At 42.0% G+C, this 14,006-nt stretch overlaps 1 long non-coding RNA gene across 1 annotated transcript in view; it reads right to left on the bottom strand.

Annotated features, from left to right (window-relative positions):
• Positions 1 to 3,490: 3,490 nt before the first annotated feature.
• Positions 3,491 to 14,006, bottom strand: part of LOC139680373 (uncharacterized) — a 41,436-nt gene continuing 30,920 nt past the window's right edge. The window contains exon 3 of the long non-coding RNA XR_011699341.1: positions 3,491 to 3,525. This is a non-coding gene — a long non-coding RNA (uncharacterized lncRNA). The remainder of the gene's footprint in view (positions 3,526 to 14,006) is intronic.

The following is a 14,006-nucleotide window of genomic DNA, read 5'->3' on the forward strand; positions in this document are numbered from 1 at the left end:
TATTTATCTTTTCATCTGCCCTGACCTGGGAACTGGGAGCACTTTGAGAAGTTAATTGAAAGCTTGCTTTGTTTCATTTTAGCTTTCAGGTCTAAAACTTTGCTTTCAGTAATGGCACTGAGAACACTTTTGTCCTGTCTGCAATAGCTCAGAAACCTTTTCCAGCAACAACTGGGAATTCGTTATTGATCACCATTGTCTTATTCCAGGAATTCTCCACTGAGATGATTTCTCTTATTGAATGACAACAGGAACCCCCAACCCAAGAAAGTAGTTATTTCTCTCATGTTTCTGCTGCCTGAATCTTTTCAATCATCCCATGCTCCACATGGGATTCCCAGATTGTCTGTCCTAGATGAGATGTGGGTTTTTTGATATTAGTCCATCCTTCCTCACCCAAGTATTCTGCCTGCCAAGTAGAGCTGAGGTCTGAGCAAGGATTTCAGAGACCTGCACTCAGACTCGGAGCTGTGTGAGTTTCTTATGCAGCTTTCAGGAAATATTTGTGCCTAAACTGACATCTCTGTAAACTGGCAAAAATATTGATATTCTTTTGTTATTAATATGGTCCATAAGTTTGGGTTTTTTTTTGTTTGGTTTTATTGGCACAGGGACTGTTTTCCGTAACATATATATGTAATATTTTGTACATTAGTGTCCATGTCTGCTGGCAGAATGAAAGACTTATTGGGGGCTTATTATTTAAAAAAAACCCAAAACCAACCAAACAAAAAAACCAACAAAAACCCCTCAAACCCCAACAACTACAAAAAACAATTGCAAACTGACATTGGAATTTTGACTGAAGATTTAAAAACACAAGGTGAATAACATGGAGGACTGGGACATGAAGAAAGTGGTAGAATACATGCAGAGAGGTATAATTAAGTGTCTATTTTAGATAATTTCCGAAGATGTGCATGAAGCAACTGATAAATACAGGTTTCTCAGTAGTTCCATGTTAATATTTTCTTGGAATACAATGTACTTAACAACTCCATACTACTCCTTATTAGCACAGATCTCTATTGTACAACAGCTGTTCCCATAAGATTTTTGTTTCAAAACAGAGCAGAAAAAACAACAAAACACTCAAGGGCTGAGATAACAGCCTGTCTCCCCCAAAAAGGAATAGAAAATTCAGCCAAGCATGGAGTCCAGATTAAAACACTATTTCCAAAGAAAGGATGAATCCCCATACTTCACATGAGGTGACAGACACAGACCAGTGGTTATTATGAGACCAGCCTTGGTTTGCTGGTGATACTAGTGATATTAATAAAGTTAATTGTAAATATTTACCAGTGTGTCCAGCACCATTTGCAACATTTTACTTATAAGTTCAAAATTAAGGGGTTAAATTGCCCCTGAAATCAAGAGATGTGTTCAAAAAGTTCATAAAGAAACAAAAATAAAAACTCATCAAAATGAGGAAACACCAATGTTTTGGTGCTGCATTTCTTATTTGCTTTGCAGATTTTCATCCTTTCATGTTACATTATTGAATTGTTCTCTGCAAGCCAAAGGATGTCACACTGAGTTTTTTTCTAGGGTGATCCTGGGGTTCCAGTAGTGGAGTCCAGGGAAATGATCTGCTTATGGTAAAGCCTGGCAACACCTTTGGTTCATTCTCCACAGCAATACTGGATGCTTCAGAGAGCCTTTGCCTTTAGTGCTCTGTCTCTTACTTGATTCTTGTCTGAGGATTTAAGGTTAAAGTATTCCATGGAAATATTTTATTCATTTCAGTCCAGAAAACGTTGAGATCCACTTTTTTTTTATCCTTAATTAATCCCAATCTCTACATGTCTTAATATAATGAAAGACTAAAAATAACGACCTAAACACTCTCACCCTGCCCCAGGCACTTTTTTGTAAAACTATTTTTTTTTCAAGGGGGTTAATTTTAGACTTGGCATCTTTGCCCCATGAACTTCCCACATGTGGTTAAAGCTACAAGCCAGGTCCTGCCACCAGCCATATTTACCAGAAACAGCAGCAGAAATTTCCAGCAGAACAGTAAAGGGGCTGCAGTTCCTGTTGTTCTGCCAGTATATTTAATCTAAAAATATTATTCATCTTGCCAACCACTTTAATGCAATTGGGGAATGGCAGAGCTGGGAAGTAAGAAGAAAAGCTCTTTGTTGAAAAATTTCAGCTCAAAAGTCACTCTATTTTCTCCTATATCATCTGCTGCTCTTTTTTCCCCTTTCTTTCTGCATGGCCTCCTTTGCTGTTTATCCAAACTGCTTCTCAGACTTTTCCCAGTTGTATTAATTATCATTCAATAAAATACTAATCATTTAAGATGCCTGTGCTATACTTTTAAACCCAACTTTTAAAACCCTACACAAGGAGGGATGTAAAAAGTTATCCAACTGAAGAGTCAGACTTGTTCTATAATTATTTAACTACCTGGATTTACATCATGGGAGTAACCTGGAAATAGTTACAGGGAGCACACAGGCTGGGCTTTGCAGAGCCAACCACAGCCCTAATCTTTGGCTTTTCCTTGTTTTGTTGGTTCTGCCATTTCTTTTCTTTGTAGTTTTCTGTTGCTGAAGCAGAAGCTGGAAGATGATCAGAGAGCAAAGCAGAGACACTGAGGTCAAGTGTCCTTGAAGTCTGTTTGTGACTAATACATTAATGAGCTTATTTGGGGAAAATCCAAAACCAACCTGTTCTGCACCTGAGAATGAAGAGCACCTGCCCAGAGAAGGGCAGGGAGTCTCGTGAAGGATCTGGAGCACAGGTGAGGAGAGGGTGAGGGAGCTGGGGGAGCTCAGCCTGGAGAAAAGCAGGGTCGGGGGAATCTCATTCCCCTATAAAACCATCCGAAAGGAAGTTGTAGTCAGGTGGAGATGGGCCTTTTCTCCAAAATAAAAAGTGACACGACAAGAGGAAATGGTCTTAAGTTGCACCAGGGGATGTTTAGGTTGGATATTAGGAAAAATTTCTTCATGGAAAGGGCTGTCAAGCAGTGGCACAGACTGCCCATGAAAGTGGAGTCACCATCCCTGGAGGAATTTAAAAGATGTGTAGATGTGGCATTTGGGGACATGGTTTAGTGATGGACTTGGCTGGTTAATGATTGGACTCAGTGGTCTTAGAGGGCTTTTCCACCCTAAACCAATCTGTGATCATTCTAGAGCAGACAACTGGTGGTACTCAAACCAGCCCATTCCCAGCAACAGAGAAGAAATAAACCCTAAACTCTTGTGGAGATTTTCTCATTACCTATATGTGGATTACAGCAGAAGCAACCTTTTCTGGGAGTTTCTGTGCTCCAGGCTGCATCCAGGGATGACTCAGGCACTGTCTCTGCTGTGACCTTGCTGGGAGGGGATGGTGACAGGGAGTTGGGCTGAGCTGGCATCAATCCACCTGCACAGGTGCAGGCTGCCAACCTGCCTGTAGCCCACTTATCCCAGGTGAGTGTCTTGGTGAATCTTTGTGGCATTTCAACAGTAGAAATGATCGCAATCTGCTGCCTTCTCTTTGCTCTTTTACATAGATGGTGAGGATCTATATTAAAAAAGAAAAAGCAAAAGAGGCTAGATTGTAAGCCAAAATGTGGTACAAACCTGACAGAGTCAGAGGAAAGCTTCTATTAAGTGAGTTTAAACCTTGCACACACCTTCATTTACAATTATTATTTATGATGATTACTGCCATTAATTTATTTAGGGAGCTGAGTGTACGTGTTACTCTGTCAAGGGTCAGTGAAATAAACAATCTTTTCCCTTCTAAAATCCAGTAGTCCAAAAGTATCAGGACAGTAACTAAATTTGGAACAACCTGACAAAATCATTACATTTTAAACATGGGGTAATACAGGGGAGGTTTGTAGAAGATTTATGAAGGAAGAAACTGAAGGGTGCTGACATATGTTAATAGGAAAGCTGCTGTGGATGCATGAGCAGGCTGAGGATGTGCAGCCTGGATTGAGCAGGGGAGACAAGACTGAGATGGGCAGGGTTGAGGGCAGGTGTTGGGAGTAGAAAGGCTAGTGCCTGCCTTGCTGGTGAGTCAGGGCAATGCCCCAGCCTTCAGACCCACGCTCAGAGCCAAGTAGGTGGTTTCATTGCCATTTCAGCATGGTGGATTGAGCCCACTCACCAAGACTGCCATGCAAGAGAGACATCATCTCTAATAAGATGCACTTCTGCCTTTCCTCCTTTTGCAGGGAGAAAAGCAGAGGGGACCTGAAAATGAGGAGGAAATTGGTGATGTGAAATGCACAACTCCACTAATGCCAGGTTGCAATATGAGCCATTTGCTTGCTGTCACTCTGGTGGCAGATAAGGATTGCAGTGAGAAGGTCGCTCAGGTCCCCACCTAGCACCAGCAAGTGATTCAGAGCTGTCCTTGAGACTGTGGGCAGCACTCACCTTTACCATGCTCTCTTTTTTGTCATGTAATCCAAATTGATTCCCTCATCCCTGTATTTCCACCCTTCCACCCCCTGAATTGTTTTTGGCAGTTCTCAGAGAATTTTACCCCTCCACTTTGCTTTGAGACAAAGCCTGTACAGTTCTTGGCCATATAGAAGCTATAAAGGTACACACTGGGATGATCATTGTCTCCTTGCATTCTTTTCTGTACAGTCTTTCATCCGATGAAGGACCACTTTTGGCTGAAATGGCACAATAGTCATCCATAAACAAAAACAAACCAAAACTCCTAAGGAAAAAACATCTCTCTACTGTGCTTTTCCCATTTCCCAGAGGTGGGTGGGCTCGTGAAAACCCGAGCTGGGGTAAAGGAGGTCTTATATTCAACATACCTCAGACCACTGGCAGTTGTGATATATTATACTATGGAGTTCATCTCTGAGCTTTTTTGCTCAACAAGAACAGTGTAAAGCTGGAGAGCAGGAGCTTGGAGTTATTTACAATTGGGAGTAAAATCTTGAATATGAAGGAAAAAATGTGACTACACTGGTGTAACAAATGATGCAATATTTCCTTTCTAGGTTTTGAAAACTTCCATTTGGATTTGGGAAAAGAGGAGTGAGTGTGTGTGTGTGTGTGTGTGTGTGTGTGTGTGTGTGTGTGTGTGTGTGTGTGTGCGCGTGTGTGTGTGTGTGTGTGTGTGTGTGTGATGGTGCTGGGGTCAGGAGAGCACTGGAAAGAGATGAATTCCCTGACCCTCTTCTGTGGAATCTTAATAACGTGTTAAGTTATTGTGCAGCAGAGGAATGCAATTAGCACAGCAGCCAAATCCTCCTCCAGCAGGTCATTACTGCATTAGTAAATGAAGGCTGTTAAGGCACAGCATCCCTAAACATACCAGAGGGGCTGCTGGCCCAACAGGACCCAAGATTGATGAGAAAACTCCCACTGCTCTCTCTCCTTCTCTATCCACTTTTCATTATTGCTTTTCTGATCAAGCATGCGACCACATCCTTCCCTATCCTCCCCCATACCCTGTTCCTGAGATACACTCCCAGGAGGCCTTTCTGGAAAATAAAATCACAACCCACCAAGAGGTGTCTGTGATATGTGCAAAAGCAGCCTCCAGCTGTGAAGAACTTAGCATGGCCCTCAGGAAACTTCCCCAGCCAAGTGGAGTAGGCAGAGCTGAGGCTCGGGGATGTGCTCTCTGGTGAGGTTCAGGAGCAGAGCAAGGCTGGCTGAGTTTCAGGCAAGGAGGGAGATGACCCCATCCCAGCCCTGAGTGCTGACTCACCCCTGCTTTGTCCTCCTGTGTTATAGGGAGATCTCTGTCATATGTTGAGGTGCAGATTACCAGCACTCTGCTGCTCAGGCTCAGTGGAAAACAAGGAAGACGTTTCTCCACTGAAGTTGCTGCACATAATTAACCCTGTGGTTTCCTAGATCTGACAAATGGCATTGTGCTTTGTATTGCTCCTGCAGTCTGCTGAATTAGCCTAGGCAGTTCCAGAGAAGCCTGGTGAACCCTGTGGATTATATAACAAATGACATTTGTTTTCCCATGTTTTAATTATTTCTGAATGTTTTGGAGCAGTGCTGCTTAGAATAAATGCAAGTTGGCATCTTTTTCCCATGATAAAACGTAACGGCCTGAGGTTTGTCATAAATGTAAAGACAGAACCAGTGTCCTGCTCATGATACAGCCCTCCAGCCCAGCGAGGTCAGGACATTGGTGTGACTCTTGAGGATGGTCCTGTGCAGGGCTAAGGGTTGGACTTGATGATCCTTATGGGTCCCTTCCAACTCAGCATATTCTGTGATTCTGTGTTTGTCAGCCCTTGGTAAATGATGATGTTTTCAATCCATACATTATGTTTAGGTACTGGGGCCCCCGAAACGTTATAGCAAGTGGGGTCTACATATAATAAGTGAATTTTTATTTGTACCCAAATGCTGAAGATTAGAATAATTCCAGCAAGTTCCAGGTTGACATGCCACTGGAGACAACGATGTGAGCTCTTCAAGGAGATGGGGTAGGTGAAAGTCTCTGCTAATATTTCCTTATTCCACTGAAATATTTAGGGCTGATTCTGACAGAGATCTGACTGCTTTGATAAGATAAAACCCAAAGCAATGGCTTCTTATAAGGCAAATTTAAACACAAGGGTAGAGTAAGAAAGCAGGTCTTCTAGATGGTGGTATTTTTGGCTCATCTATCACTTCAAACAGGCACAGGTATCACCAGTAATCACTGTCCATCTGAGACCACTGCAAAGCAAATGCTCCAGGTTTGTTTTTGTGCGTGCCCAGCAGACAGCAATGTCTGCAGCAGCCAAGTGGTTGTGTTCCACACAGTCATGAACCCGAGCAATAGAGACTATAGTATGGGCTTATAAATAAGTAAATAGAACTATAGTTTTAAACATATAAAACAATGATTTTTTTTTTTACCAGAGTGCTGTTTCCAGCTCTTCAGCAATAGAGATCATGTTTATATTGCTATGCAAATTACTCCTCATAGTGCATTTACAAATTTTATGTTCATTATTAATAGCTTTATGGGTTTTCCCCCTTCCTGTTTGGTGCTATCTATAGTGCTTGGGCAATACATAATTAATGTTAACTGCTTCTGCTCTGGCCCCTGTGCCAGTTTACATTAGGATATTTTTCCATGTCTTTTGTCTCTGACTGTTGGAAATTGGTGTTCAGTGGGAATAGAATAGCCAGATTACTTTGTGCTGCTCTTTACAGACCTTTCATCTGTCTGACTGATGTGATGCTGGCACATTAAATCACTAATTTATCTCCTTTTTCATTCTTAGGTTCACAAATATGTTTAAACCTTGGCAAGTTTGGTACTTCCCCTTTTGGTCAGATCATGTCTATAATCTGTTGATAATATACCCAGGGTGGTTAGAAGTGCAATTCTTCAGTGGTATTTTCATACCACAGCCATCCTTGGTAAATGCAAGTACAGCATCAGAAACTCCCCAAAAGTGTCTTTCCTAGTAAAATCTGTTTCTTCAGGGAAGGTGTCATAAACCAGAACAGCAAAAATCATAGCAGAAACCATGTCTACATGTCTGGACAAACAATTCCCTTTAAAAGAGACTTAACCTTCCAGGTAGAATGGATTATCTTATAACAGCCACGATTTAGGTTAGTTGACAGCCCCAGTTTAAGGTGCTGGAGCAATAGGGCAGGGATGCTTGTGTGGTTACAGTGATTGTGATGGAGGGAAGTTTCAGGTGAGGACAGAAATGCTTTGATCGAGCCGTCTGTACCAGGGAACCTGCTCCTTGCTTGTCAGGCCAAGCTCTACCTCGTTGCACAATGTGGAATTGCAACCTCAATCTGCTGAATGCGTCTCCCAGAGGGGTAAACACCCAGTGCTCCAGAGGAGCAAGGGCTGCTGCTCAGTGGGAAACGTCAGCACGAATGAAACACAGAGAAGGAAACCTCAGCACTGGCAGCCTGTGAAATAGAGCTTTTCCCATCCTCACTCTTAAGCCCTTGGAAGCTACAGGTGTCCCCTCTGCATTGAAGCAAGGTGGTCACAGAAACATTAAACTCTGGAACCAGCTTTTTACTGAGGCAATTCCAAGGCAGCAGCTTCTCTCCCCTGTCAAACCACCAAGGTTAGTAATAAACCTTTGGGCTGCTCACATCTTGATGTCTCAAGTGCCATATACAAGCAACAGGCCAATAGACTGAGATGGCACCAACTTCTCTTTGTGTCAAACCAGTTATTAAAGAGGGCAAGCTGAAGATGGAGCAACTGTGTGGCAATGAGAGATTTGAATACAGCAGCTTCAAATCAGTCCCACCTACCACTCCTTTGTGAGGCATTGAGATGAAATAATACCCATTTTGGAAACTTGATGTATCAGGACAAAATTCTACATGCTCTGTAGGCCTAAGGGAAGAGAGGACAGATAAGTTCATATCCAGAATGAGGCCAGACACTGTTTTTGCAAACTGAAGGGCTCTCCATGCTGCTTCCTAATGTGAATTCACAAGCAGAGACATCTGCCTTACATGCAACAGCAAGGTTCAGAGTAGAATGAAGTAGCATAATCTAACATCTTTTTTTAATAGGATATTTGGTTTGATTATGGTGCAGCTCAAAAATTTTTGAAGTTCTAGTATCTGTCATTCTTTCCAAGGATATGTTTTTGCTTTTGTGCAATAATAGCAGCCTTGTGCCACTTCTGTGCCCTGGCAAGTACTGCAAACATACATTGCAGGTTCTCTTGCGCTAGGAAAATGGAGTTTTGGGGATCTTGCAACTTTATTCACCTGGAAAACAACAACAAAAGCATGTTTGCTCTCCTCTGAACCTTGAAGTAGAAGAAAAACAAAATCATGAAAACATCTCTAGAGGGGCAAAAGCATGGGGTTTTTTTGATAATTGAATGTTAGGAAACCAACTGGATTAGAGGATGCTTTATGTCAAACTATCAGCTGTCTTTGTTCAGATCTCTGATTTGGCTTTGCAGGTGTAAGGTCAGCATTGGGTGCTTCAAGAGAGGCCCTTTCTCTTTGGTGAAGCCATTACAGTTTCTTTATACATGGAAATAAGTAGAACCCTCACCGTTATTTGTGCCTTCTCTCCTTGTCTCTCTCTCTTACCGTCCATGTCATGTTTGCTCAATTTACTATACAACAAGTATTTCCACTTCTTACCCTGAAGGGTCAAGTGAGCTCATAGAAAAATCTGTCTGTCTCCACACATCACCACCAAGGGGACCCATCAGGCCCAGATCAGTCTGTTTTCTGTTGCTGAGCGATGGGTGATGGTGTATGAAGGAGACAGGGGTTAATCCACAGGGCTGAGAGAGTATCAGCAGCATGTTTTAACTAGTAAAGGAGCCCCAGTTGCTGGGAAGGCAGTGAGTCAGCAGGCCCATGGCTGTGTCTGTGTACGTAGGTGTGTGTGAGAGAACAGGAGATGCAAACCCAGCCACACTTGCTGCGTTACTCAGGGACAGGTTTACTGGGCTGCAAGTGGATGCAGCTCCCACGGAAATCAAGGAAAAATTATTCTGTCCTCCTGGTCAAGTGCACTTGTGTTGCACACTGCCTTGCCTTGTGCTGAGGATGCTTCTGGGCCTCTGTCAGGATGCATCATGGCAAAGCTGCACAGGGGAATGGGATGTTTTTGTTTTTCAAAGGATTCTGGTTTATATATGTAACATCTGATTCTATCACTTGCAGTTCATCTTTGCCTTCTGGTCTCCCTGAGAGAACTCAAATTCTTCCCCAAACCCCTCAAGTCTGGATTGACAAAACTCCAAAAATTACATTTCATGACTATTTTTTGCTGTTGTTTCCTGATGGAATGAAATTGAGACTTTTCAACATATCTCCAAACAAAAAAAAGACACATGCTCTGATCTATATGTAACCCAGGAGATGCATCTCCTGAATTAAAGAGGCCTTTATTGAATTTGTTCTGTTTGACTCCCATAGTATAACTACACCAGATGGAGCTTCTGGAAGGACAATTCTGTTTCAAGACACCATCACACATACCATGATCACTCATTTCAGAGCTTGGTGTCACCCAAACTTGTTCCACTTGCTTTTTTCTCCTGTCCATCAGGAGACACAATGCTACCCAGTCTATTAAGGGATTTATATGCCATCTCACTCATTTTAGGAAAGAATCTGGTTCCTTTGATACATCAACTCAATTTTTAATCTTGTGTTCAATAGGCCAAGCATGGCAAAAGGGACAACTCATACATATAACTGTTAAGGGAATGTAAATTTGTCATCAAATGAGCTTCTATGCTCCCCTTCCTTCCCAGCTGTGGTATGCAAACACTTCATAAATGTCCTTCCAAGCACATCTCTCAGTCAATGCAGCTCCTATTCTCATTTTAGAAGTAGGAAATTGGGGTGACATGGATACTGTGTCATTTCAGACTTAGCCAAGAAGACTTCCTTAAAATGGCAAAGCTAACCTTGGCTTCCCCAACTCCTCCATTATTGTCCTTCCCCACTGGAAATACACATAAAATACACATTTGTAAAAATGAGACACTGACAAAACACCCAGGAAACTCCTTTCCTAGCATGGATAAGCCATCGGACAGCCATCACACTGACACGTAGACCGTGCAAGGAGCCTGAGTGGCAGATCAGGTGCAGCCTATCTCTGGGTTGGCAATTACCTGGGTGGCACCAGTGGGCGCTGGAAGAGGCTGAGCCCATGGGTGGGGTGTGGTGTTCCTAGAACGTGCTGGTTGAATTGGGTAAACCAGCCATGCCCTGCAGCGTAGGTGCTTATTGAAGCACTATATTTCAGGGAGGTGTCAGAGGCAGACGAGCAGCCTGTTCCTCCCAGAACATGTCTGGGTCCGTCTCCTCCTGGAGAAGGTGTATAAAAGGACAGCTGCAATAAGTGGCTGGTTTTTAGGAGGGTACATTGTGCAAATCAGACTTTCTGGGGTTAAAAAAGGCAAATTTGCTGAGCAGAAAGGGGATTTTCTTGGCATGAAACCTCCATAGAGCAGCCCCTTCAGCTTGAGGATATGCCCTGCATTTACCTGCAGGTTGGGCTTTGCCCAGGCTCCCAGAGATACAATCAATTAGATACAAAAGAGCTTCATCTTTCCTGTGAAAAGACAACCCTCCCCCTCAATTTTCCAGTCCCACAACTGAGTTCCTAATGTCGCTTTGGCCTCAAAGATTTGACAGAAAAGAATAAAACATCTCATATTACTCTTGTTTTTATCAGTAATAATACATGTCTTGAATTTATGGGGCAAAAAGTTCTTTTTGCTTCTCAGTGGGGCAGAAAAATTGCCTGTTGGGGCTTGAAAAGCAATTGCATCATCAAGTGTGTGAGACTTCCTTTGAGCAGAGCTGGGGGGTTTTAAAGAGGAAGAGAGTTTTTCTTCTCTCTGCTTGTTTTGGTTTGTGAGTCTCTTATCAAGAGAGCATCAGACCTGTGTTTATTGAATTTCCACCAGTCGCTGAGTGATTAACAGGAGATATACACAGGGAGTGGAGATGGTGCCTTAGGAAAGGGGAGGTGCTTGTGGCAAGGATGTAATGATTTTCTTGTCCTTTGCATGGAAGGAACGCACACATTGAGTGTTTGTACAGCATCCAGCACTGTGAAGCCCTGATGTGGTGAGAGCCTTCTGAGTAATATATTCAGAGTGATAAAAGTGGCTGCTATCTGCTAATGAGAGCGGTGGGAATGAAAAACGAATCCCTGGTTTCATCATTTTCCAGGAATGCAGCTCCTTCTGGCTTCCCAGAGCTTCATCTACAATCCAGCTGCCGTGTGGGCTGTAGCTGAGCAGGCAGTTGGGAGAGGAGGGTAGAAACACAGTCCTTCAGCACCTTGATAATGCAAAAATAGGGTGTTTGGGTACATGATATAGATGTCTTCAGACATACTGACCTCACAGTAATACTTTCTAAAAAAATACCAACAGGGTTTTCTGTGAATGTAATTGAGGGACAGGAAAATCAGAGCTTTCAAAGATCTGCAAAGATCAACAATTATTATTCAATAAACCTTTGACTGGAGCTGGGAAAATGGGTCTCACTAACACTGTCACAATTGCAGCCCTTTGGAAGTCTGTTCTTCTGGGTCTTCTCTCAGTTCTCTTTGGATTAATTTTTTTGTGGCAAAATATGACCTTGGAGTTGCCAAGGTTTGGGGCTATTAAACTAAATAGAAAATGATTTTTTAGAAGATTTCTGTTTTACAGGGGAGAACAAAGAAGAATCAACATATAAAATCTATGTTGCCTCTAAAAGTGAGAGCAGAACCAAAGCTCAAGCATAAAACAAAAGGATCCACCTTAAAAAAAAAGTAATGAAGAGTTTAAGTGTATCAGCAATCAGCTGATGCCACCCAAGTGCACAGTGATATACTTATGCACCAGTTAAAAATCAGTCATTATGTGTCAGAACATTACGTAATAATTTCGATGCTGTATAAAAATATCTCCACAGCCATATAATGTGCAGGAATTAATTACAACACCCATTTGTGCTTGAATGAGTAGGTGACAGAGCAACTTTCTGGTTTGTTTTAAATTTAAAGCAAAGAGGAGGACATTTGAGATAGAATGAATGACCCTATTATCAAATGGTGTGTATATAGGTGTTCTGATTACATTTTCTCCTGTAGGCAGGTCCCACTGATCCTGATCAAAAGCAAGATGCTGGGCCACAGATTTACCACAAAGAAGTTCACGAATTATGGTGTATTTTCCTGAAAGCAGGCTGGTCTTTGATCTTGCCTCCTTCTTCTGTTTTCTTGGCAACTCAGATCTATCAAAATGTCCAGAATTTCTTGCTTTAACTCAGGGATGGTACAATGAAACACTCTGGGCAGTGCTGGTTGGAAAGGGAAAGGTGGACCAGTACTTATAAACAAGACTGTGGAAACTGTGAACAACTGGTGTTTTCTGACATGTGAGCTGGTCAGTAAGCACAGACTACATTGCCAGGTGCTTTATTAAAACAGAGGAAAGTTTAATTTATGTTATTTAGATATGAAATCTTGCAGTGAAGACACCTGTGATTTAGATACAAATGGCTTTCCTTTCCTTCCCCCCCCCCTTTTTAAAACTGTAATCAATTCTTAAATCTGAAAAAAAAAAGCAACCAAAAAAGAAAAAGGAAATAAAAAGAAAACAAGTTCCACAGTATTATGTCAACAAGATGGACTAACTGGTTTGAAAATCCTTGGTGCTTTCTCATTTCCTTATCTCCTCTGAGTGCTGAAAAATCAGCTTTTTATTTAAATAATTAAAGAGTAACAGAAATCCACAAATCCTGCAACAGGGAGATGTAAAGTTACAGTGTCACAAAACAGCTACTTTATCTTGTATCAAGAGGCTGCTTTAAATTAGAGATCCAGTGGTAGTGAGTTTTGTCACTGCCTTTTCATGAGTGAACTGTGCCTCACCTCTAGCTTGGCACTATTATTTCCCACATATTATTGCACTTTCTCAGCTCAATGAGCAACTACATAATGATCATAATGATCATATTTAGTCATTAGGCAATATTTTTTTTCCCATGTTAATACCTAGAAAAGCTAAAACAGAGTTGGAGGCTAACATTTTCCAAACAGCCTTCTCATTCTGGAAATGTCAGGTTCCTAACTTGAGGGAACCTTGGACTGCTTTTCTAAAGACGTGAGCACCTACAGCCCTGTGTTGACCACATTTTCCAGTCAGGAATTGTCAGATGTGTTTTCTCAATTTGGAAAGCACTTGGCCTGATTTTTAGAAGCTGCTGAATACCCAAACCTGGTGAAAATCGGGCACTACTCAAGCCTCTGAACAACTTTCTCCATCAGTTGTTTTTGAAAGTCTTGGCAACGGACTTCAACTCAAGTTGTTCAAACCTCCAACAGAAACAATATGACTTAATATTTCTGATGAGAGACTGCATTTGTCTGGAGCTGGTCTATGATCCCTTTTGCTATTTTCAGTACTTTCATCCAAGATGTTTCAATACTAATTTATTTCTTTTCATCAATGAAAGGTAGTTTTCCCAGGACCAAACTAACCAGTACTTCCCAACTCCCACTTTATCTTTTTACTTGGTGAAAGGTCTACCAGGCCTGAA

This window comes from Pithys albifrons, chromosome 18 (assembly GCF_047495875.1).
Source record: "Pithys albifrons albifrons isolate INPA30051 chromosome 18, PitAlb_v1, whole genome shotgun sequence".
NCBI lineage: Eukaryota > Metazoa > Chordata > Aves > Passeriformes > Thamnophilidae > Pithys > Pithys albifrons.